At 42.4% G+C, this 23,622-nt stretch overlaps 1 pseudogene; it reads right to left on the minus strand.

The window, feature by feature from the left end:
* Positions 1 to 5,079: 5,079 nt before the first annotated feature.
* Positions 5,080 to 14,523, minus strand: LOC118642456 (annotated as a pseudogene).
* Positions 14,524 to 23,622: the final 9,099 nt, after the last annotated feature.

Below are 23,622 nucleotides of genomic sequence, written 5' to 3' on the forward strand. Positions count from 1 at the left end.
CCCATCATGCCTGTTCGCTCTCGGTTCCTGTGAGGTTGGGAACCCCCCACCCCAACCCAAGATGGGGAAATGGAGAGCAGCCAGGCCTTCCCCACCCTTCTCTGACCCCTGGACCCTGCAACATGGTGAGATTTGGCTCAGTGCCCCCCTCTTCCTAGAAGTCTGCCAAGGCGGATGCAAGCTCTAGGAGTCTCCCCATTAGTCTTATTTTTCTAATTACTAATTTTTCGAATGTATTCCTTTTCCATGTCTCCCCAGCCCTGCACTCACTTTGCACATTTCATAGTATCTAAGGCGTCTCGCTACTGGAAGGCACTGTGACATGGTGTCTATGAGCCCTTCTTTCTCTGAGCCATGTCCCTGTACCCACATGGTGCCCACCCAGGGTTCAGGGTCCTATAGTCTCTCCACTCTACTGGCATGTTCTGCTCTTAGAGAAGGGTCCAATAGAGTATCACTGTAGTTTTCCCCAAGGTATGAATGACTGGTAGGTAGGTCTAGTGCTACCCATTCTGAGGCATTTGAATTTGGCAGGTCTAGAGATTTTATTCAATTTCAAATAGAAATTGAATTCTATTTATGGAATCTCAATAAGAGTCTCTGAAGCTAGAAGATGTTTTGCCTTCACTCGTATCATAGTAATATCAAGTATTACTGTGATAATTGAGAGAGGTAATGTAGGCAAAGGCCAGGTACCCAATAAACACCAGCAGACGAGGAAACTCGGGCTCAGGACGGAGAGGATCTCAATGAGTTCTTGTCATGTATTAGACTTCAGACACACCCTGCAGAAAGGTAAGCACTTTTGTCCATTTAGCAGATGAGGGAACTGAGGCTCATTTTACACTTACGCAGGACTATGAAGAATTGGAATTAGGGGGCTCACCTTCAGTGTCTGACAAAACGTCCAGAGTTTCTGCTTTGTGACAGGAGGGTAGGAAGATGTGGGGTTTGGAGGCCCCTAGACACAGACCTCATAGCCCAGAAATAAACATTCTCACTTTTCTTTTTGCTTTACCAGGAGACTTTTCAAGAGGATAGGGTGTTAGTGGGGGCTCTCATTTGACAATCCCCAGAGTCTCTGTTACATTAAATGATCTTGCAGAAGAGAGTGGAAGTGAGCAGCAGGGGTCGCTATGATTCTGGAGGAGAGTCTCACCTTCCTTGGCCAAGAGACCCAGGTCTTTGCTCCGAAGTAAAGCTCAGCCCCATTAGGTGGGCAACAGGCCAGCAGCCCACTGCCCACTCAGAGACCTTTTACCTGAGAGCTGAGAACTAGAGGGCTCTCCAGAAATCACGCCGGATGGGTATTAGGAGGACTGACCTTGGAGTCGGTGGACTTGGATCTGAAAGCCTGCTTCGCTCTTTCTCGTTGCATGATCTTGGGCAAGTCACTTATGCTTTTGGAGCCTCAGTGGCCTCCCTGGAAAAAATTAACATCCATCTCATGAGGCTGGTGGGAGGAACAAGGCGATGACGCATGTACGTTTCTTAGCATGGCATCTGGGCACCTAGTGAGGGCTCGGTGAATGACAGCTATTATTAAGACATAAATGATTTGTGATGTAGTCCCAAAGAGATTAGGCCCCTGTCCTCCAAGGTGTAAAGCCTTTGTGCAGCTCTGCCCCTTGCTATCGCCCTTCAGTGAGCTGACCCTCTGGGACATTGATCTATTTGTGCCTCTTCTGCCAAGCAAACCACCATACCTCAAGGATCCTGCTTGTTGAATCCCATTCAGGCCAACACGCTTGCTGGGCAGCAGGGACTGAGAGGGCAGTGTGGTCCCTGTCCTGCTGGGGACTCGCTGTTAAGTCCCTTGTCCTTTCTGGGCCTGGATTTCACCATGCACAGCTAGAAGGACTGCAGGAGATAAGCACTGAGGTTCTTTTCAGGCTGGCTTCAGCCCTCGAAGGATGTGTTCCCATCCTGCAAACACATCTAGGTTTTATCAAGGCCTTTGGTGACAAAACTTGAAAGTGTGATCTGAGGCAGGGAATGAATAGACTCCTAGCTAAGGCCAACAGAGCAGTGAGCTTATGGTGACTTCCCTCAGCATGGAGGTGACCTTGGCTTTCCTCATTGTCTAGCTTGCCCCCCACCATGTTCCTGTACCCACATGATGCCCACCCAGGGTTCAGAGTCCCATACTCTCTCCACACTACTGGCATGTTCTGCTCTTTGAGAAGGGTCCAATAGAATATAATTTTCCCTAGGGTATGAATGACTGGTAGGTAGGTCTAGTGCTACCCAGTCTGAAGCATGTGAACTTGGCAGATCTATAGATTTTATCCGGAGAAATTGAATTCTATTTATAGACTCTCAATAGGAGGCTTTGAAGCTAGAAGATGTTTTGCCTTCCCTCAGATCACAGCAGCCTGCGTTCCCTGACCTTGATCTGTGAGGTGGGGCTGCCAGGACATCTGGTTCAAAAGTCCATGGTACACAGCAACCAAAGAACCATAACTTGGATTTCATCAAAATTAAAAAAAGTTGTGCTTCAAAAGATATCATCAAGAAAATGCAAAGACAGCTGACAGAATCTGAAAATCATGTATCTGGTACGTCTTGTATCCAGAATATATAAAGAACTCTTACAACTCAACAACGGAAGACAAATGACGCAGTTTAAAATGAGCCAATGACTTAAACATTTCGCTAAAGAAGCTATACAAATGGCCAATAAGCACGTGGAAAACACGTTCAGCATCATTAGTCATTAGGGAAACAAAAATCCAAACCACAATGCGATACCACTTCACACCCTCTAGGATGGCAGAAAGAGTAAAAATTGTTAGAGAGGATATGGAGAAATTGGAACCTTCATACATTGCTGGTGGGATTTTGAAATAGTGTCGTCACTTTGGAAAAACAGTTTGGCAGGTCCTCAAAAAGTTAAGCATGGAGTTACCATATAACTCAGCAACAACTCAGTTGCTGAGTATATACCCAAGAAAATCGAAAACATACGCCCATACAAAAACTGATACACAAATGTTCATAGCAGCATTATTTATAATAGCACTAAATAGCCATTTTTCAATTGTCCATAAACTGATGACTCAATCAATACATTGTGGTATATACATATAATCAAATATTATTCAGCCATTAAATGGAATGAAGTACCGATACACACTACACCGTAGGTGAACCTTGAAAACATTATTTTAAGTGAAAAGCCAGACACGAAAGGCCACATGTTGTATGATTTCGTTTATATGAGGCGTCTAGAATAAGCAGATCCATAGCGATGGAAAGTAGATTAGTGGTTGCCAGGGCCTGGGGGAGAGGAGGGCGGGGAAGTGAGTGCTAATAGGTACAAAGTTTCTTTTCGGGGTGATGAAGATATTCTGGAATTAGATAGTGGTGATGGTTGCACAATTTTGTGAATGTACTAAAAACCACTGACTGTACACTTTATAAGGGTGAACTTTATGGTATGTGAATTATATCTTAATTTTTTAAAAGCCCATGGATAGAGTTGTGGGGTCCTCAAAATCACTGATGGGTAATAAATACTCTACCCCCCCAGCCCTGTGTTACAGTCTCCAGGGGAGGGGAGAGACTGTTCTTTAGGGTAATTTCTCAATGCAGGTTGGAAAGCCTTAGGGGGCACTTAAAATGCATGTGTGCGGGGGTATCTCTGGTCCCAGTGTGAAGGGGGTGCTGCTGGCTGTGGGAAGCCTGTGAGGAGCCAGGGATTCTAGACACTTTGCAGTGCCTGGGGCCATCTCACAGTGAGGGATTGTTTTGCTTCCACGTGACTTTAGAATGTCTCTCAGGACATTGATGTAGATGCTTATCTGAGCTAAAAACTGAACTCTGGTTTACATAATAAGCACCAGGTATATTTGTAAGGTTTTAATATACACTGAATTTCCCAGAAATACTACTACCATGTAAATTGGGAAGATCACACAGCTTGTCCCGCTTGATGTCAGTAAGCTCTCCCTGAAAATGAGCTGTTCTGTGAAAATGTTCCCGGGGACATCTTTCTTTTCCTGTATTTATTTTCTCTTCATTATTTTTAAAGGGGAAAATTATATCATTGCATGTCAACTCCAATCCCATAACCAGTTTCCTAGATCAAACTAAAATGCAGTAAATGCTTATATATGTAGCATAGGATCATGTTAGGTTGTAAGATACTTAGAGGTTTGCCTCCTGGTCACCCCATCATTCATATGGACATTAACAACCAGGTGCTCTGTACACAGGAGTCTGGCCTCTCAGTGCTGGTGACAGCCAAGAGACACCATCCACTTTGTTACTACTTTCATGTTTTTTTTCAAAACAACTTGATTTGACCTTCTACTAGTTGTATTTGGAATGTATCATGATTATTTTCCTGCACTCTGTTTTGTTAGAAAATATTTTGAATTTTGGCCCTGGCCAGATTGGCCCAGCGGTTAGAGTGTCAGCCTGCAGACCAGTCACAGGTTCGATTCCAGCCAAGGGCACGTACCTCGGGTCAGTCTCTGGCCCTGGTTGGGGTTGTGTGGGAGGCAACCAGTCGATGTGTCTCTTTCACATCGATGTTTCTCTCTCTCTCTCTCTCTCTCTCTCTCTCTCTCTCTCCGCCCCCCTCCCTCCCACCAGCCTAAAAGCACTGTACTGAAGGTACACATGTTCTACAAAGGCATGACCTACAGGAAGAATGTTAACTGGGGCGGTGGTCTGCAAGGCAGGCCTGACCTTGATCTTCATGATCCTCTGGTCTGAGCTCAAAGGACCTTGGAGAATGTCTACCTTCCTCAATTTACAGGGAACAGAGGAAGGGGCCCAAGGACCTGTCTAGGTCCAGGGTCACATAGTGCCAGAATTTGGCATCCAGGCAGTAGCTCTGGGTGCTACACCAGGACCTCAGGCTGGCATTGGAGCTGCCAGTAGAAATACAGGCCACCAGACGGGTTTGGTGGGTGAGTCACTTTGCCTTTGAACAAGCAAACTTCAAACAAGAAAGTACTGGATCACGTTGTCCCTGCCACTGGAGAGGAAAGGCCAACACTTAATTGGTAGCATGCCAACTGGCTATTTACAGAACTCAACATGGGGACCAGACTGGTCCTTCAAATGCAGTCAAGTCAGGGATGTGGCAGCTGAGCAGAGAGGCTGCGAGCAGGGGCCCAGCGTGCGAAGACCATCTTCGCACGTGTTGCTGGAGATGGGGAGAGTCCGGGGCAGCCCCTGCTTTCGAGAGCGAAGCCTGCGGTCACGGGGAGCTCCTTCTCCGGCAGCAGGCAGCATGTTGCTCTCCGCGATCTTAATCTCTCCTAGCAGGCTGTGCTGGAAAAGGAATCCAGGGGAAACCGGATCTTTCCGAGTTAAGCCAGGGCTGTCTCTCCACCTCTCTTTAGTACCACTGGATGTGCCCTGCCTGGGAGGAAAAGCGCCTCCTGGCGGCGCTGCGCCCAAACCGCAGCCACACAGTGGAGGGAGGGCTCCCAAGTGCTCCCTGCTCTCCTTCCCTTGGGCTCTGCCTGCCGTGCTGCTTGGCTCTGGGCTCTGGGCTCCGGGGCTTCAGTGAAGGGGCTCAGCTCACTCCCCCGCTGCAGGAGGAGGGTTGGGGCGAGGAGGGAAGAGCTAGGCTTTGAGAGCAGAGGACCTGGGCTTGTCTTCCCACTCCACCGGCAGTGAGGCTGGCTGTGTGACCTCACTGTAGTCTTCCAGCCTCTGGGCCTCAGGGTGCTAATCTGTAGCTGGGGCATGTGAGTGCTGCTTCCTCACAAAGCTAAGGAGCACTCAGTGAAAGGAGGTAGGGAACCACAATCAGCCAGCCGGTTGACAGTCCTGACTTACTGCCTGGCTTTGGAAAAGTCACTCCCGTCTGGGCCTCAGTTTTCTGATGTGTAAAGTAAAGGGCGTGGAGGGTGGGGGGTGGTGGTGGGGTGACTGAGCTCAAGGAGGGTCTTTCCAGTGAACAATGTGTTGTGACATGATTTTTCTATCAACTTTACTAAGCTATAACTTACATAAAATAAAATGCTCATTCTGAGTATACAATTCAATGAGATGTACCACAATCAAGATTCATTTTAGCCTTGCCAGAAAGTTCTCTTGTGCCACCTCATAATCATCTGCTTTTTGTACCTATCTCTAGAATGTCATATTAGAACCCCACAGACAAACTCTTTCTTCCAGAAGTCAGCATAATGTCTGCGGGATCCACACATGCTGTTGGCCATCATGTACAAGTTTCTGTGTGAATGTAAGTTTTCATTTCTCTAGGGTAAATACCTGCGAGGGGATTGCTGAGTCATGTGTTAAGTAAGTGTTTAACTTGTATGAAACTGCCAAACTGTTTTCCAGAGTGGCAGGAGCTCTCCGCATTCCCACCAGAAATGGGTGAGGGTTCTAGTTGCTCCACAGTCTCTTCAGCACCTGGTATTGTCTGTCTGGGTTCTTCCTCCTACTGATTGGCACCCCCTGCCATTCCCTGAGACCCAAGGCCTGCTGATGCCTCCTATCCAACTAGGGTCTCCCACCCTTTCTGCCCCACTTCTCAGGCCTTGCTTAGGCCAAAAATCTGGGCCAAGGCAGAGGTAGGTCTGGGGAGACAGAGAAACTTTCAAGTTCACCTTGTTTTGGATTCCCGGCTTAAGATAGAATTTCAAATGCAGCCTTTCACTCAGCAAAGCAGATAGATTGGGACCTTTTTAGAATCACTGGTTTCTGCAGGACCAAGAATTTGTTTTGTTCCGTTTAATAGTTATTTTCTATTTATCCAAGTCCATACTCAAATGTCACCTTCTTGGAGAGGCCATTCCTGACCCACCAGGAGCAGGACCAGACTTTGTGGAGCCTGAAGCTTATCTAATTTTTGAGAGCACTCTTTAGGAAAAACAATCCGTGATTGTGGATACAAAATTTGGTAGGGAAGTATTTAGAATGGGAACAAGAAGGGACGTGGTTACACAAAGAGCCCTGAAATGTAAGCTTCATTAGCTTTGGGGAAGTCCACTTCTACCGGCCCCACAAAATGAAACAGGTGTCCTGCCCCCATATCTCTAGTCTAGCCTTGTACCTTTCTTTTTCTTGATGGTGTGAAATGGGCACTTGGTGTTATAATCTCTGTTTGTTCACTGTCCATCTCCCCCATGGGAAGGCATACTCTATGAGGGCGAGGCGTTGTTGGTTAACTGCTGTGTCCCCAGAACCCAGAACAGTATCTGGTACATGATGAGCAATCAATAAATATTGACTAAACAAAGGAATACATGCTTGCCAAGTACTGCTGGTTTTCTATTTGCAGAAATGAAATTGAGTTTTAAAAGTGAATCAATGTATAGAAAAATATGAGGCTCATATTGGTGGTGCACAGATATGGCAAAGGCCACTGTGATAGAAGCAAGGGATGCTACGGGAAGACAGAACAGTACCGAGTACCTGCTATGGGTGGGCCCTTTCTGAATATCATCATATTGACAACTCTCACAGCAACCTTTGATGTAGGAACCATTATCCCCATTTTGCAGGAAACTGAGGCACAGAGGGGTAAAGTCACTTGTCCAAGTGTCCCACTGCCAGTGAATAGGCATCTGGGACGTCCATCCTGGTTCGTCTTTTCTTTTGCCTCATGGTGCCTCTCGGCAAAGCTCTTCTGTGGTTTTGGAGCCCCTCACTCCATGTTCCAATGGGAGGGAGGGGTCTCTGAGGGTCAAGTAATCAGAGCTGAATCCAAGGCAAGCAGGTTTACAAGGCTTGGAGAAGAGAGATGATCATGTCCTCTGCCTGGGCAGGGGAATGGAACAGGGAGGCTCTGTTCACCTTCCAAGCAACAGCCTTGCCCAGGTCAACTTGAACAAGGCCAGCCTGGAATGAAACTGTGTTTGTTGTTAAACAAAGGCATGGGAATTAGGCTCCAAAGAGGGTGAGCTTTGAGTTGCTTCCAGAACTTGATTTAATTTAAAGAGAATAGGGAAAGTACCTGGAGCCCAGAAACACTTCCTGCCCCAGATGCCAGAAATTCCACCAGTTCCTGCCCCTGAGCACTTGGTTGAGCGACTGCACCTGTCTGTGTTAATATTTCCTTATTTCCTCCTGTAGACTTGGGTATAAAACCACTCACTTGACAGGTTGACATGAGGATTAATTAAAGTCATGGCATATAAAAGTATTAAATGCCTGTGAATTCTCTCTCCTCCCTGACTGTTATTAAAAGATCATGAACTTCTTGGCTAATCTTAGTCTGGTAACTCTTCATTGCCCCTGCTTGGAACACTCACTTTTGTGCCAAGCTCTGCATCAGATGTTAACTTCATCCCAGAGTCCTCATTTTAGTCATGACAGCCTTTTATTTAATACCTACTATGTGCCAGGTACTGCACATCCATCCACTCACTTCTTCACCACAACTCTGCAAATTACAGTTTATTATCCCACTTCATGGATGGAGAGACTGAGTTCCCACAGACAGTAAGCAGTGTAGCTGGGATAAGGAGCACAGATCTTGCTCTATTTTCTAGGTCACTTCTCTTCTCTCCTGTCTTTTTTCCCTATTCTCTACTCGAAGCCCAGAATGCTACACAGTTTGACTTTTAAATCATTTAACATTTGTTGAGTGCCCACTCTAGGTGGCACAGGGTCCCAGCCCAGAGCAGAGAGCGGCCAGCCTCATTCTCGCCTTCAAGGAGCTCAGAGAGCAGCTGGGGAGATAGATGAACAGGAAGGAATTCTGAAAGAATGTGGCCAGGGCAGACTAGTGGGATGGATGCAGTGCTATGGGGTATCTTCTTCTGCAGGGGAGGCAGCGACTTTAGAAGTGTGAGTGATCAACACAGAATCCATCAATACACTGCCAGTGTTGTGTGTGTGCTTATGTGTGTACAAACAAGTGTAAAGTGATTATGACAGAATAATTTGATGTAGTAGCTGCCCCAACTTATGGTGGGGTTATGCAGCTCCTCTAAATGCATTGAATCTCAATTTCCACCTAAAATAAAGCATTTTCAATTTCATCTTAAAATGAGAGCTTTGATACGAGCACAGATCTATAAACTGCAGATTCTTGATGGTAATTTGGCACATATATATACTTTACCAACAAACAAAATGTTTGTGATGGAGGCTCTTATTTCTGACACTTATTAAAGAAGCATACTTAAAAATTATACATATAGTTTTAACTTTTCATTACAGAATTTTAAAAAAGTAAAAATAGAATAGTATAATAAAACCTCCATGTATCCAGAACTTAACTGAGATGCTTATCACATTCAGCTATTCCTTGAAGAAATGGACTCTTGGTGAGTTAAATTAGGAGTTTGTAAAATATTTAATGGAATTTATTTAATGCCCATTGTTGTTTTTCTTTGATAAAAGAAGTAAAAATGATTAAAAATATTTATAGTGCTGAAGATGCTAATAAAGACACATATCTCTTTTTACAAAATATTAGCAAATTGGATTCAACAATACATTAAAAGGATTATATACCATGACTAAGTGGGATTTGTCCTAGGGATGCAAAGATGGTTTAATCAATCAATCAATCAATCAATCAATCAATCAATGTGATATATCACATTAACAAAATGAAGAATAAAAATCATATGATCATCTCAATAGATGCAGAAAAAGCATTTGCCAAAATTCAACATATTTTAAGATTAAAAACTCTCAACAAAGTAGATACAAAAGGAACATACTTCAACATTATAAAGGCTATATATGACAAATCTACAGCTAGTATCATGCTCAATGGCAAAAAGTTGAAAGCTTTTTCTCTAAGATCAAGAACAAGATGCCTACTCTCACCACTTCTATTCAACATAGTATTGAAAGTCCTAGCCATAGCAATCAGACAAATCAAATAAAAATAAGACATCCAAGTCAGAAAGAAAGAAGTATAACTCTCACTATTTACAGATGGCATAATACTATATATAGAAAACCCTAAAGACCACCAAATACTATGAGAACTAATAAATAAATTCAGTAAATTTGGAAGATACAAAATCATCAGACAGGCATCTGTTGTGTTTCTATTCACTAATAATGAAGGTGACACTGAGAAAATGATCCTATTTTCAATTGCATCAAAAAGCTTAAAATACCTAGGAATAAATTTAACCAAAGCAAAAGACTTGTACTCTGAAAACTATAAGACATTATAGAAAGAAATGTAAAAGGCTGCAAATAAATGAAAGGATATATCATGTTCATGGATTGGAAGAATTAATATTGTTAAAATGTTCTTACTACCTAAAGGAATACACAGATTCAATGCAATCCTTATTAAATTACCAATGGCATTCTTCTCTGAATTAGAACAAGTAAGCCTAGAATTTATATGGAACTACAAAAGACCCCAAGTAGCCAAGAAACCTTGGGGTGGGGGGGAACCTAAGTGAGAGGTATCTCATTGCCTCATTTCAAACTATATAACACAACTACAATAATCAAAACAGTATGGTATTGGCATGAAAACTTATAGGGTCAGTTAATCTATGACTATGAGTGAAGGGATATACAATGGGATAAAGAGAGTCTCTTCAATAAGTTGTGTTGGGAAAACTGGACAGATGCATGCAAAAAATGGAAATTGGACCATTTTCGTACACCATATATAAAAATAAACTAAAATGGATTAAAGACTTAATGCAAGACCTGAACCATAAAACTTTTAGAAGAAAACATAGGCAGAATACTCCTTGACATTGGTCTTAGCAATATTTTTTTGAATATGGCTCCTTGGGCAAGGGTTAAAAAAAGCAACAAAAATAAATAAAAAGTCTAATGGGACTACATAAAACTAAAACGTTTTTGCATAGAAAAAGAAAGCATCAACAAAATGGAAAGACAACCTAAAAGAGATTCACAAATGATACATCTGATAAGGGGTTTATATCCAAAATATTTAAGGAACACATAGAACTTAACACAAAGAAAACAAATAGTCCAACTAAAAAATGGGCAGAGGGCCTGACTAGACATTTCTCCAAAGAAGACATACGGGTGGCCAGTAGATATATGAATAGATGCTCGACATTACTAAACATGAGGGAATGGCAAATTAAAACTGTAGTGAGATATCACCTCTCACCTGTTAGCACAATTACTATCAAACAACAAGCATTGGTGAGGGTGTGGAGAAAAGGGAACCCTTGTGCACTATTGGTGGGAATGCTGATTGATGCAGTCACTGTGGAAAACAGCATGGGAGTTCCTCAAAAAGTTAAAAATATAGCTGTCACACAGTCTAGAAATTCCACTTCTGGGTACTTATCTGAAGAAAGCAAAAACACTAATTTGAAAAGATACATGCACTCCTGTGTTCACTGTAGTATTATTTACAATGGGCAAGATATTGAAACAACCTAGGTGTTCATCAATAGATGAATGGATAAAGAAAATGTGATACACACACATACACACACACACACACACACACACACAATGGAATAGTACTCAGCAATAAAAAAGGACAAAATATTGCCATTTGTGACAACAAGGATGGACTTAGTAGTATGCTGAATGAAATGAGTCAGACAGAGAAAGACCAATACCATATGATTTCACTTCTATGTGGAATCTAAAAAATAAAATAAATAAACAACAAAAGTGAAACAGACCCATAGACATAGAGAACAAGGTAATGGTTGCCAAGGGGGGGGGGCAGTTTGGAGGGAATGGGTGAAAAAAGAAGAATTAGAAATGGGATTCACTCAGATGTTTCAGGAGGGAAAAAAGACATCTCTTCTTTGCCTATGGAACTCTAAAAGTGTATGGTAGAGAATTCATACACGTAGGCTGGAGCATCTGGGCAGGGAAACACCTCACCAGCCCATCTCCAGCCAACCTAACATCATGTGGTTCTCTTACCTATAGAGAGAAATAACCCATTTGTAACGTTTCTATTCTGGTTTTAAATGCGGTGGCAAAGATTCAGGAATGTGTTTGCTTGGAGCTCATAGCCCTGGGACATTCACTTAGAAAACAAGGCTTCCTTGTCTCCTGTTCTAATTCTTAGGACACCGTTTAATGAATTGCCTCCAAACTCAAATTGGCTCCAGCCAAACTCATAAGCAGCTGTGATACTCCGGGGGAAAAGCCCAAAGCTGGGGGGGTGGGGGGCTTAGCTCTTCCTCTGTTAGCTGTGTGGTCCATCTCAGGCTCTGAGTGACTGTGGTCTGGCCAAGACAAGGAAGGGGTGTTAAACTCCATGCGTGACATGGTAGATTTGCACATTTACCCATTTATTTTTGAGGAGGTGATGTAGTACTAGAGGGCTTGGATGTACTTTGGAAAGGTGAATAGTTTTTTTTCAAGTTTATTAGCTATTGTGCACTGAATAAGAGTGATCCAGATGTTAGCTGGAGGTGCTTAAGATCTAGATCAGGATGTCCTGAACCCCCATTCTGAAGCCCTCCACCTCTCTAAATTCTGTGGATCTCTGAGGAACCCCATGCCCTCCAGGTGCAGATGCAGGAACACTTTCTTTCTTTCACCCCACATGACCTCCATCTCCACACCAAAGATCCTTGAACCTGGCTGACACTTCTGCCCACCTGAGGAGGGGCCACACTGAGCATCACCCAGTGCAGGATCTAGAGTCACACAGTGGTCACATCAACGTTCTGAAGACCCAATGTTCTCACCCCCAGTTGCCCAACCTTCTCTCACTTACTTGCCCCTTCCTCTCTATTCCTTTTCTAATGTTTCTTCCTTCCCTCCCCTGGATGTCCAGATTATTTTTTCCCTATTTGGCTGAGCAGTTCGGTACTCAGCTGCACACACCAAATCTGCCAAGGTGCTCCCCAGGCAAAAAGAGTTCCACTTAATAGGATCAACTTCTACAGAAAGGAGATGTCCTCATAAAGATTTAAAAAATGTTTTACAATGCTATAGCCCTAATACCATTAAGGCAGGATCCGGGGTGATGATACTACTTCTGACCCATTATCCACGAGACTGGGCCACGTGCTGTCTTTCAGACAGACCATTCTGTGGGAACATTCGGTAGCATTGACACTGCTTCTTCTTCCCTGTCTGCATCCAGCCTTGCTCTCCTGATTGTCCTTCCTGTGCAATCCAGGCTCCTTCTCCTCTTCCTTGGCTGGTCCTCTGAGCTGTGTGTGTGGGAAAGTGGAAGAGGACATGAGAGTTTACCTTTGAGCATCTGCTCAATGGGATCCTTCTGGGGTGTAGTCGCGTGGGGCTCTCCTACTGAAGTTCTCCTGACATGAACTCCCCAGTCTGGAGCCTGGATCTTTGGGCTCAACTGGCAAGTCTTCAGTGCTGGTCCAGAGTGTGAACTTGATGCAGGGATATAGAGGAAGGATGTAGGGAAGCAGTCAGTGAAAGTGATGCAGCTCGACAAGGTTGGGAAGGAGCAGTGTCTAGGAGAGAGAACTGGCCTCTCACACCACCCTGAGCTCTCCAACATGCTCTAGCCTACATGAAAAGCTGGAAGGAATGATCAGAGCTGCTGTGCGGGGGTGGGCTTTGGCTCTGAGTGCGAAATGACTTGCCCTGGTTCCCACAGAGACGAGAACCTGGTCTTATGCCTAGAGGGGTGGCCAGAGAAATCACAGGAGAAAGCAAAAAAGTGGGGAGAAGGGACTGTGGGTTTGTGTGGGTACTCGGCAAATTCGTATTTTTTTACAGAACACAGAACACTTTTATTACATGAGCCAAGATGGGAAGGAGGAGGATCTATTTGACTTTCCAGGCCTTGGTTCTTGATTTCCCTCAGCTAGAACTCCAGCTCCTTGACCTCTAGCACAAGGCCGTCTGCATGTCCACATTGGCCTGGTTTTGGAGTGATGCATGCAAGAAGCTTTCCTGTGCCCTGACCAGTTTGACTCAGCAGTTAGAATGTCGGTCCTTGGACCAAAGTGTCGAGGGTTTGATTCCCGGTCAAGGGCACATACCTGGGTAACGAGTTTGATTTCCGGCTGAGGTCATGCAGGAGGAAACCAAATGATGTGTCTCTCTCATATCAATGTTTCTCCCCCCCCCACTTCCACTCTATCCAAAAATTAATGGAAAAGTATCCTTAGGTGAGGATTAACAAAAATAAAAGAAGCTTGCCTGCTGGAACTGCTCCTCTGGAAGATTGCTGAATTTGGCATTCTTTTTCCTTTCATCTTATCTCTTCTGAATTTTCTTTGATCATTTTTCTTTGAAATCTCTTTCTCCTCAGGAGTCAGCGTGGCCCTGTTCTTGTGGCAGTGCATGCTGGGACTCGCACCTCTGTGGGTACAGTGTGCTGTCACTGAGCACGGTATAGCCTTTCCTAGGGCCTTGGTTGGACCAGTTTGTGTTGGATGCAGTGTCAACAACATCAATAATCCTTGTTATGCATGTACAACACTCAGAGCCCCAGGACAAGATGCCCAAGTCCAGCCTCCAGGCACAGTACTTCTTGTTGCCTCCACACACATGGACTGTGTGTATGCGGAGGGGGCCGATCTTAGGGTTGGCCACAGGGGTCCCAGGTCATATTTTCACTTTCTGTGGTAGGGCTTTCTCTTACCCGGTCTCATGGTGCTTGTGCCAGCTGTCCCGAGAGATGCCCATGGCTCAGCACTGGCTGGGAAGACCGCAAATTCTTCACAGACATCATGAACTGAGCTTTGAGCGGACTGATCCGGTTTGCCAGGTGGATCAGTGCAGGTTAGAAGGGGTTGAGTACAGGAAAGTCTGCTCTGGGCAGAGGGAGCAAATCATATGATGCAGGCACGGCAGCGGAAAGCTGGTGTGTCTGCTGACCACGAACAACCCCATGAAGCTGGATGGGAAGAGTTGGTGGGGCTTTCATGGGCTCTGCTGAAGAACTTGGCCTTTGCCTTTTGGCCACAGTCATTGCAGGGCTTTAAGCGGACAAGTGACAATGTTAGGAATGCATTTTAGAAAGATGCCTTTGTCTGCTGAGTGGCTCCCAGCGACTGACGTGGAGTGGGGAGGCCAGGTAGGTATCTGTTGCATCATCTAGGCCAAAACGATGGCAGGGAATTGTCGGGGCAGATGGAAAGGAGCGAATAGACATCAAGGAGGTGGAATCCATAAAATGTGAGCAAATGTGAAGGTAATATGTATACATATAATATTCCTCTGGGTGAATAGACCACATTTTTGAGATTTCCATTCTCCTAGTGATTATTTACACTTTCTCACTATTATAAACAGGACTGCAATGAACAGATTTCTTCATACCATTTGCCTGTGTACCCAAACCTCTCTCCTTAGAGTGGTTACTTAGAACTGGTTTTGCTGTAGTATGAGGTTTGATCATCTTTTTAAATTAATTAATTAATTTTATTTTATTTTTTAGGGGGTAAACCCTGGCCAATTTGGCTCAGTGTTACAGTGTGTCGGATCTTGAACTGAAGGGTCTTGGGTTTGATTCCAGTCAAGGGCATGTACCTGGGTTTCAAGTTTGATCCCTGGCCTGGGTCAGGGTCCTGCAGGACGAAACCAATTGATGTGTCTCTCTCACATAGATGTTTCTCTCTCTCTTTTTTTTAATCTCTCTCTCTCCCTCCTTCCTGCTTTTTCTAAAAGTCAAAAGAAAAAAATCCTTAGGTAAGGCCTAACAACCACAAAATAAATAAATAAATAAATATAAATAAATAAATAAATAAATAAAATAGACTTGTGCCAGAAGTCGCTTTCTCCAGTGAGGGTTTTCTCATGGGTTATTATTCTCTTATTTATATTATCTGAACTATTTTGTCTCCATAACCTATCATCTCTTTTCCAGGAATCTTGTTAAGTAGGGTCCTGTGGATCAGTGTAGACGAGTCTTCCTTTCATGGTCCCCTGGCAGGTTTCTTTTTCAGAAATAACTGTTGTAGGAGCAGGTTGCTTGGTTTCAGGTTTCATCTTCCCATCTCAGTTGTGGTTCTCATCCAGGCCTGGTTGAGTCGCGTGGGAGGCGACCAGTACATTGTCTCTCTCACATCAGTGTTTCTCCCTCTCTCTCTCTCTCCCACTCTCTCTCACTCTATCTTGAAATATGTCCCATCCCCATCCATGGCTTTTTTCTTTCCTCCAACTGGAAATCATGTCTGGTTTGGAAACTGCAAAAAGAAAATGGGACTTCACTGTGTTGGTGACAAAAGCCACTGCAGAATTCAATGAGTTCATCAATCTCTTGGAAGGTGTGGCCAAAACAGAGAGTTCCATATGATTACCAAAGTATCTGGGGGACTGTCCTCAGGGGCAGTTTTCTAGATTGGCCAATGAAAATAAAACTTTTTTATTCTACAAAGAGCAGAGTGTTTACTCCATAAAAGGGTCCATAAGAAATAAAAAGTCTCTGAACCCCCAGCTCCATTTGATCCAATAGAAAGATGGAGAGTCGTGGAAGAGAAACTGTTTTCACCCAGAGAGACCAGGTTTCTGCGGTCCTTCCTCATTACATCCCTGTGCAGATTTCTTTGTGTAGGGTCTGTTAACTTCCATTCTTCTGGAGGTTAATAGTAACAGAAATCTACTGTTACGTCCTTGAATGTCATTGATTCTCAGCAATTTTCTTTGAAAGCTCCATACATGATGAATTAGAACCTGCTGAAAACAACAGCAGACCTGTTGTTTTGGGTATGTTCACCTTGGTTTCTAATTCAGCTGGTGCCACACAAAACATCAAAACCTTCTTGGTTTTTTAATTCTCAAAGCCTGGCGGACCTCAGTCTCGGCCTAGGTGCAGCCTCTTCTGCCTAAGGAAGAAGGAACTGAGACTCCAGGCGAAGTTTCAAACCTGATCATCTTTGAATCTACTAGATATTTTCAAATTTCTCCTCAAAGTGATTGTATCATTATACCCTTCTGTCAACAAGCACAATAGTTCTCTTTTCACCATTGCTTCTAAATCTGTATCAAACTTGTAAGATTTTGCCAATCTGATCAGTGTGAAATGAAATCTCTCTGTTGTTTCCATGTGTTTCCCTGATTACTAGTGAAATCAAGCCCATTTTATATGATTATTCATCACCCTGTTTTCTTTTGTGAATTGCCTGTTCATGTGCTTTGCTAATTCTGTTGGGTTGTTTGTATTTTTCTTACTGATTTGTTGGAGTTCTTAATATATTCTGGATACTTATCCTTTGTTGGTTAAAATGTTTTTTCTCAATCTGTGACTTGTCTTTTCCATTTTATTTATAAAAATTTTTGTCACAGAGAAGTGTTAAATTTCAGTATATTCCAACATTTCAAAAACTTTCTTTATAGTTTTTAGTTAATTAAAATTTTCTTATACTGATGCTATGAAAATATCTTTCTATATTCTTCTAAAAATGTTGATTGTTTTTCAAATTTAAATTCTTAATCTTCTTGGATTGTGTGTGTGTGTGTGTGTGTGTGTGTGTACAATGTGAGGAAAATAACTAATTTTACCTAATTTTCCAAATGATCAGCCACATTTCCAGTACCATTTATAGAATAGTTCATTACACTGATTTGTAGTTCCACCTCTGTTATATATTAGTTATGCTTATGGGTTTATTTCTGGGCTCTATATTCTATTTCATGGTTTGTGTATTCCTGGAGCAATACCACACTATTTTAATAACAATAGCTTTATAATTATTCCTTATATCTCCAATACCTTAAGGCCTCCAATATTGATTCTCTTTCCTTCCATATTCATTTTAAATATTCATTTGATTCATTATCAAATTCTTTGAAAAAACCTATTGGGATTTTGGTGGGAATGACATTGAATTTATAGATGTAACTTGAGGAGAATGCTGTTTTTGATACAGAGAACCTCCATCCATGGCTGCGCTCTTTTACTCTATCATTTAAATCTTCTGTTGGGTTTCATTTTAGAAAACATGATTTATAATTTTAAAGAAAATATATTTTGTGTTTCACCACTGAGTACAACATTTGCTGCATATTTTTCAAAGACACCCTTTATTAAGTTAAGAAAGGTCCCACTATCCCTAGTGCTCTAAGAGTTTTTGTTTTTCATACAAAGCTTTGAATTAACATAAAAATAAGTTTGAAATTTTATCACAACAATTTTTTATATAGTGTTCTTCATTTTATCTGTTAATATGGTGAATTATATCAGTCATTTTTTTAAATTTTATTTATTTTATTTATTTTTTATTTTTATTTTTTTATTTTATTTTATTTATTTTATTTTTATTTTTTATCCTCACCCGAGGACATTTTTCCATTTTTTGCACAGATAGAGTGGGAGGGAGAGAGAGGAAGAGAGAGAGAAAGGGAAACATCGACGTGAAAGGGACACATTGAGTGGCTGCCACCCGCACGACCAACCAGGGCTGGGGACAAACTGCAACCGAGGTACGTGCCCTTAGCGGGAACCGAACCCGGGTCTCTCCGGACCGCAGGTGGATGCTCTAACCGCTGAGCCAAACTGGCCAGGGCGATATCAGTCATTTTTTATTTCTGAAGTTAAACCTTAGTTACATTTCTGGGGTAAACATCACATTGCCTAGTTAGATAGGTAGGTAGATGGACGGATAACTAGTTAAGATTACCATATTCGATCTGCAGGAGTGTCTGTGCGGGGATCGTAAGGGAAAGAGCCCAGTATTAGAACACGGTGTGTTTATGGGGGTTGCTACGCCCTAGGCTTGCAGATTGCTAAAGCTCTTTCACTTGTTGGCATTTCATAGATTTCTCCCAGCCTCATTTACTCCACTGGGACCTCCAGCGGCAATGCCTATAGCATAGTGATGTCTTGACTCCGGCGGGCCATCTGGTCTTTCCCTCTTTATTTGGTGCTGTGCCCCCTTTTCCCCTTCCCTCTTGCCTTTGGTAAACACATGCTGCCTTGCCCATTGTCAACAGAGTGCTCTTCCCTTAAGACTGCCTTTTCTCCTTACTCTCCACTCTGCACTAGGCAGCTTACTTGTGACTTGTCTTTTGGTTTTTCAGTTATGTGTAAGCCTTTAAGACCCCCCCAATCCTGGGGACCTCTCAAGCCCTCTAAGTGGGCCTTCTCAAGCCTCTCTCACATGTTTGGAGGTAAAGGGGAAGCACCTGCTTACGCGCCCATCTCCAAAGTCATTTTCCTTTCTTCTAGCACTTTCCAGTTGGGACCCTTAGAGCAGCTAGACCTGATCAAGGCCAGTGCTGGCAGAGCCTCAGCTTACCTTGTGGAGGTGAGGAGGTTTGGCATCTTGGTTGGGCATGGGGAAGCCTGTGGCAATTGCATCTTTTTCTTGGTCTGTGGAGCCTCAGCTGAAGCTGAGATGGAGAAAGTGCCATTTTGATATCCTGTTACACATTTTTCTAGAGCATTACTTATTTTGTCTGTTTTAAGATTTATTGGCATAGATTTGGTCATAGTATTCTCTGAAGAGTTTAAAAATCTGCGGTATGTATAGTTGTATTCTCATTTTCGTTTTGAATATATGGGCCTTCTTTCTTTTGTGATCAATCTTGCTAGAGCTTTGATTATTTATTAGTTTTTAGAGAACACTAAAAAGTATCTCTATTGCTTCTTTGCATTTGATGAAATTAATTTATGCTCCTATTCTTATCTTTTACTTTTAAATTGTGAAATACATTATACACACAAAAGAGTGCATATAAAGTGTGCGTGTGCTTTAGGAGTAACAATGAGATAAACTGAGTGCCACGGTCAGAGGAGCCCCGAACACATTCCCCTTCCCACCCCAGAGCAACCACTATCCTGAATGTTGTGTTAATCATCCATTTGCTTCTTTTTTTAAATCCTCACCTGAGGACTTTTTTTTTTTTTTCATTTATCTTGAGATAGAGTGGGAGGGAGAGAGGGACAGAGGGGGGAAGAGAGAGCAAGAAACACTCATATGAGAGAGACACATCGACTGGTTGCCACCCACACGACCCCAACCGGGCCAGGGACAAACTGCAACTGAGGTACGTGCCCTTAGCGGGAACTGAACCTGGGACTCTGGTCTGTGGGCCGACGCTCTAACCGCTGAGCCAAACTGGCCAGGGCTATTTACTTCTTATAAATGGTTTTCACTTGTCTATGTATCATTAATATACATACTGTGAAGTATTTGAAGGACCCTAGGTGACCACAATTGGATAAATCTAAATCCTTGCTTCATGACATGCTCTCATCTTTGGCACATGTACGGCCCCCTTCTTTACCCCCTTCTTGCCTCCATCTTTGCTTTCCTCCTTCCTCTCCCTCCCTCTTTTCCTATCTTTCTTCCTCCCTTCCATTTTCTTCATTTTAATGCAATAAGCACCTGTGACTCTACCCCCCAACAAAAGACAGGATCTTCATCATAGTGCACATCTAACTATAAGGTGACTATTCCCCAATCTAAGTAACCATGACTCTGAGTTCTATGTTCATCATTTACTTGCTTCACTTACTATGTACCTTTATTTTATTTTATTATTATTATTATTATTTTTAATCCTCATCCGAGGACATTTTTCCATTTTTTGTACAGATAGAGTGGGAGGGAGAGAGAGGAAGAGAGAGAGAGGGAAACATCGACGTGAAAGGGACACATCGAGTGGCTGCCACCCGCACGACCAACCAGGGCCGGGGACAAACTGCAACCGAAGTACGTGCCCTTAGCGGGAACTGAACCCGGGCCTCTCCAGACCGCAGGCCAATGCTCTAACCGCTGAGCCAAGCTGGCCAGGGCTACCTTTATTTTATTTATATGTATTCTCAAGAAGCATACTTTAAATTTTGGTTATTTTAACTTTATAAAAAAGGACATCATGCTGTGTGTCGTCTCCGGAAAATTTTTCTTTACTTAATATTATCATGACTAAGTTATATCCATACCGAGTTCACTGTAGTTAAATTTGTTTTAATTATGGTAAAATATACACAACGTAAAATGTACCACTTGAACAATTTTGTATATGTTTTTATTGATTTTTTAGAGAGTGGAATGGAGAGAGAGATAGAAACATTGATGTGAGAGAGAAACATCGATTGGCTGCCTCCTGGGGACTGAGCCCGCAGCCTGGGCATGTGCCCTGACTGGGAACCACACTGGGACCTTTCAGTCTATGAGATGATGCTAATCCACTAAAGCCACACTGGCCAGGTGTCCACTTTAATCATTTTTCAATGTACACTTCAGTAGCATCAAGTACATTTATATTGTTGTGTAGACATCATTGCCATCCATCTCCAGAAGTTTAATCATCTCAAACTGAAATGCCAGTTAACTTGATTTGACTGTTGTACATTCTGGGAACACACAGCAGGTTATTTGCTCATTCTCCTGTTGATGAACAATATGAATATTTCCAGGGTCTTGCTATGATAAGCAGTGCTGCTAAGACTATTTTTGCAATGTTTACTGAGGAGCATGTGTTTGCTGTTGAGTTTTAGGTATGTGGATATTCAACTTTAGGAGGCAAAGTCAAAACATTTTACAAAGTGTGTGAGAGATGCCAGGAATTCACATCCTCACCAACACTTGACGTGTCAGCTTGATATGTTGACAAATGAAGGTATGAAAGCTTTGTAAACCAATCGTTATGTTACATGTCGGGGAGGAGGGCTCCTGCTCTTGGGGTCTCTTTGAATGCTCAACTTCCAAAGCCCTTTTAGAGACTTTATTCTGGAAGGCATTCCCCAAATGACATTTACTGCCTTTCTCTCAATTATAAAAACCAGACATATTGTTTGTAGAAAACTGCAAAAGTACAGAAAACAATAAGTAAGTGTCACTTTTGATCTCACTCTCTGGAGTAACTCTTTTCTTTTTTTTCAATCCTTACCCAAGGATATGTTTTCCATTGATTTTTAAAAAGAGGAAGGGAGAGAAAGAGAAAGAGAGAGAAACATTGATGTGAGAGAGAAACATTAATAGGCACCCCATCCAGGGAGAGAACCTGCAACCTGGTTATGTGCCCTGACCAGGATTCAAACCCCAGACCTTTCAGTGTATGGGACGATGCTCCACCCAACTGAACCACACTGGCCACACTGGGCTGGAGTAACTGTTTTTAACATTGGTTTATATAATCTTACTTTTTAATGTACAAATTCGAATTATATTATATGTACTATTTTGTAACCTTTTTCCCTCTGCTCAACAATATGCTCAAATAATATTTCTCAGAGTCATTGAATATTCTTCTACAAAATGGTTTTTATTGAGTATGTACAATCCCGTTACTTAAATACATAACTTTAACCGATTTTTGGACTTTTAAACATCTTTTGTACACAATGTATCAATAGATAGGCTTGTTCATAAACCATTGCATGCATTCATAATTATTTCTTAGGAGAAATGCCTAAAAGTGGAATTGCTGGGGATTGCGACTTTTGAAAAACTACCTTCTATCAAATAACAGTTAATTAAAGTGCACAGTTATATTAATTAGAAACATGTGTTACCAAGCAGAGCTTCTGGCTAACATGAGATTATATGTGTTACCACTGTAAACTGAAAGAACATTCTAGTCTAAACCAAAGAAGCTTGGCTCTTTTTTTAAAACTTATCTTTATTGTTGAATGTATTACAGATGTTCCTCATTTTACCCCCATGGACCCCCTCCTCCCCACTTCCGCCCCCCTTCTGCATTTCCCCACACTGTTGTCTGTGTCCATTGGTTATGCATATATACATATAAGTTCTTTGGTTTATTTTTTCCCATCCTCCAATCCCCCTTCCCTTGAGGTTTGTCAGTCTAGCAACCAATTTGTGCTTCTTAATCCCTTCACCTTTTCCACCCATTCCCCCAATCCCCCTCCCATCTGGCAACCAACAAAATGATCTCTGTATCTATGAAAGTGTTTCTGTTTTGCTTATTCATTTTGTTTGTAGATTCTATTGTCCATAGATATGTATCTATTGCCAATTTACTGTTTATTTTTTTTTATCTTTTTCTTCAAGAAGACCCTTCAACATTTTATATAATAATGGTTTGGTGGTAATTAACTCCTTTAGCTTTTTCTTGTCTGGGAAACTCTTTATATGGCCATCGATTCTAAATGACAGCTTTGCAGGATAGTGTAATCTTGGTTGTATGTTCCTGCTTTTCATCACTCTGAACATTTCTTGCCACTCCCTTCTGGCCTGCAAAGTTTCTTTTGAGAAATCAGCTGACAGCCTTATGGGAACTCTCTTGTAGGTAATTAGCTGCTTTTCTCTTGCTGCTTTTAAGATTCTCTCTTTGTCTTGAACCTTTTGTATTTTGATGATGATGTGTCTTGGTGTGGGCCTCTTGGGGTTTTCATCTTGTTTGGGACTCTCTGTGCTTCCTGGACTTGTATGTCTGTTTCCTTCACCAAGTTAGGAAAGTTTTCTGCCATTATTGCTTCAAATAGATTTTCGATTTCTTGTTCTCTCTCTCCTCCTTCTGGCACCCCCAAGATGTGAATGTTGGCATGCTTGAAGTTGTCCCAGAGGCTCCTTACACTATCCTCATTTTTTTGGATTCTTTTTTCTTTGTGCTATTCTGATTGGCTGCTTTTTGCTTCCTTATATTCTAAATCGATGGTTTGCTTCTTGGCTTTACCTACTCCACTATTGAATCTGTGTAAATTATTCTTAATTTCAGTTAGTACCTCCTTCATTTCTGACTGGTCCTTTTTTATTCTCTTGAGGCCCTCCCTAAGTTCACTGAGGTTCTTACTAAGGTCATTGAACATCCTTATAAGCAGTGTTTTGAACTCAGCATCTGTTAGGTTGCTTATCTTCATTTTGCTTAGTTCTT

The sequence above is a fragment of the Molossus molossus genome, unplaced genomic scaffold, assembly GCF_014108415.1.
Source record: "Molossus molossus isolate mMolMol1 unplaced genomic scaffold, mMolMol1.p scaffold_m16_p_1, whole genome shotgun sequence".
In the NCBI taxonomy this organism is placed as follows: Eukaryota; Metazoa; Chordata; class Mammalia; order Chiroptera; family Molossidae; genus Molossus; species Molossus molossus.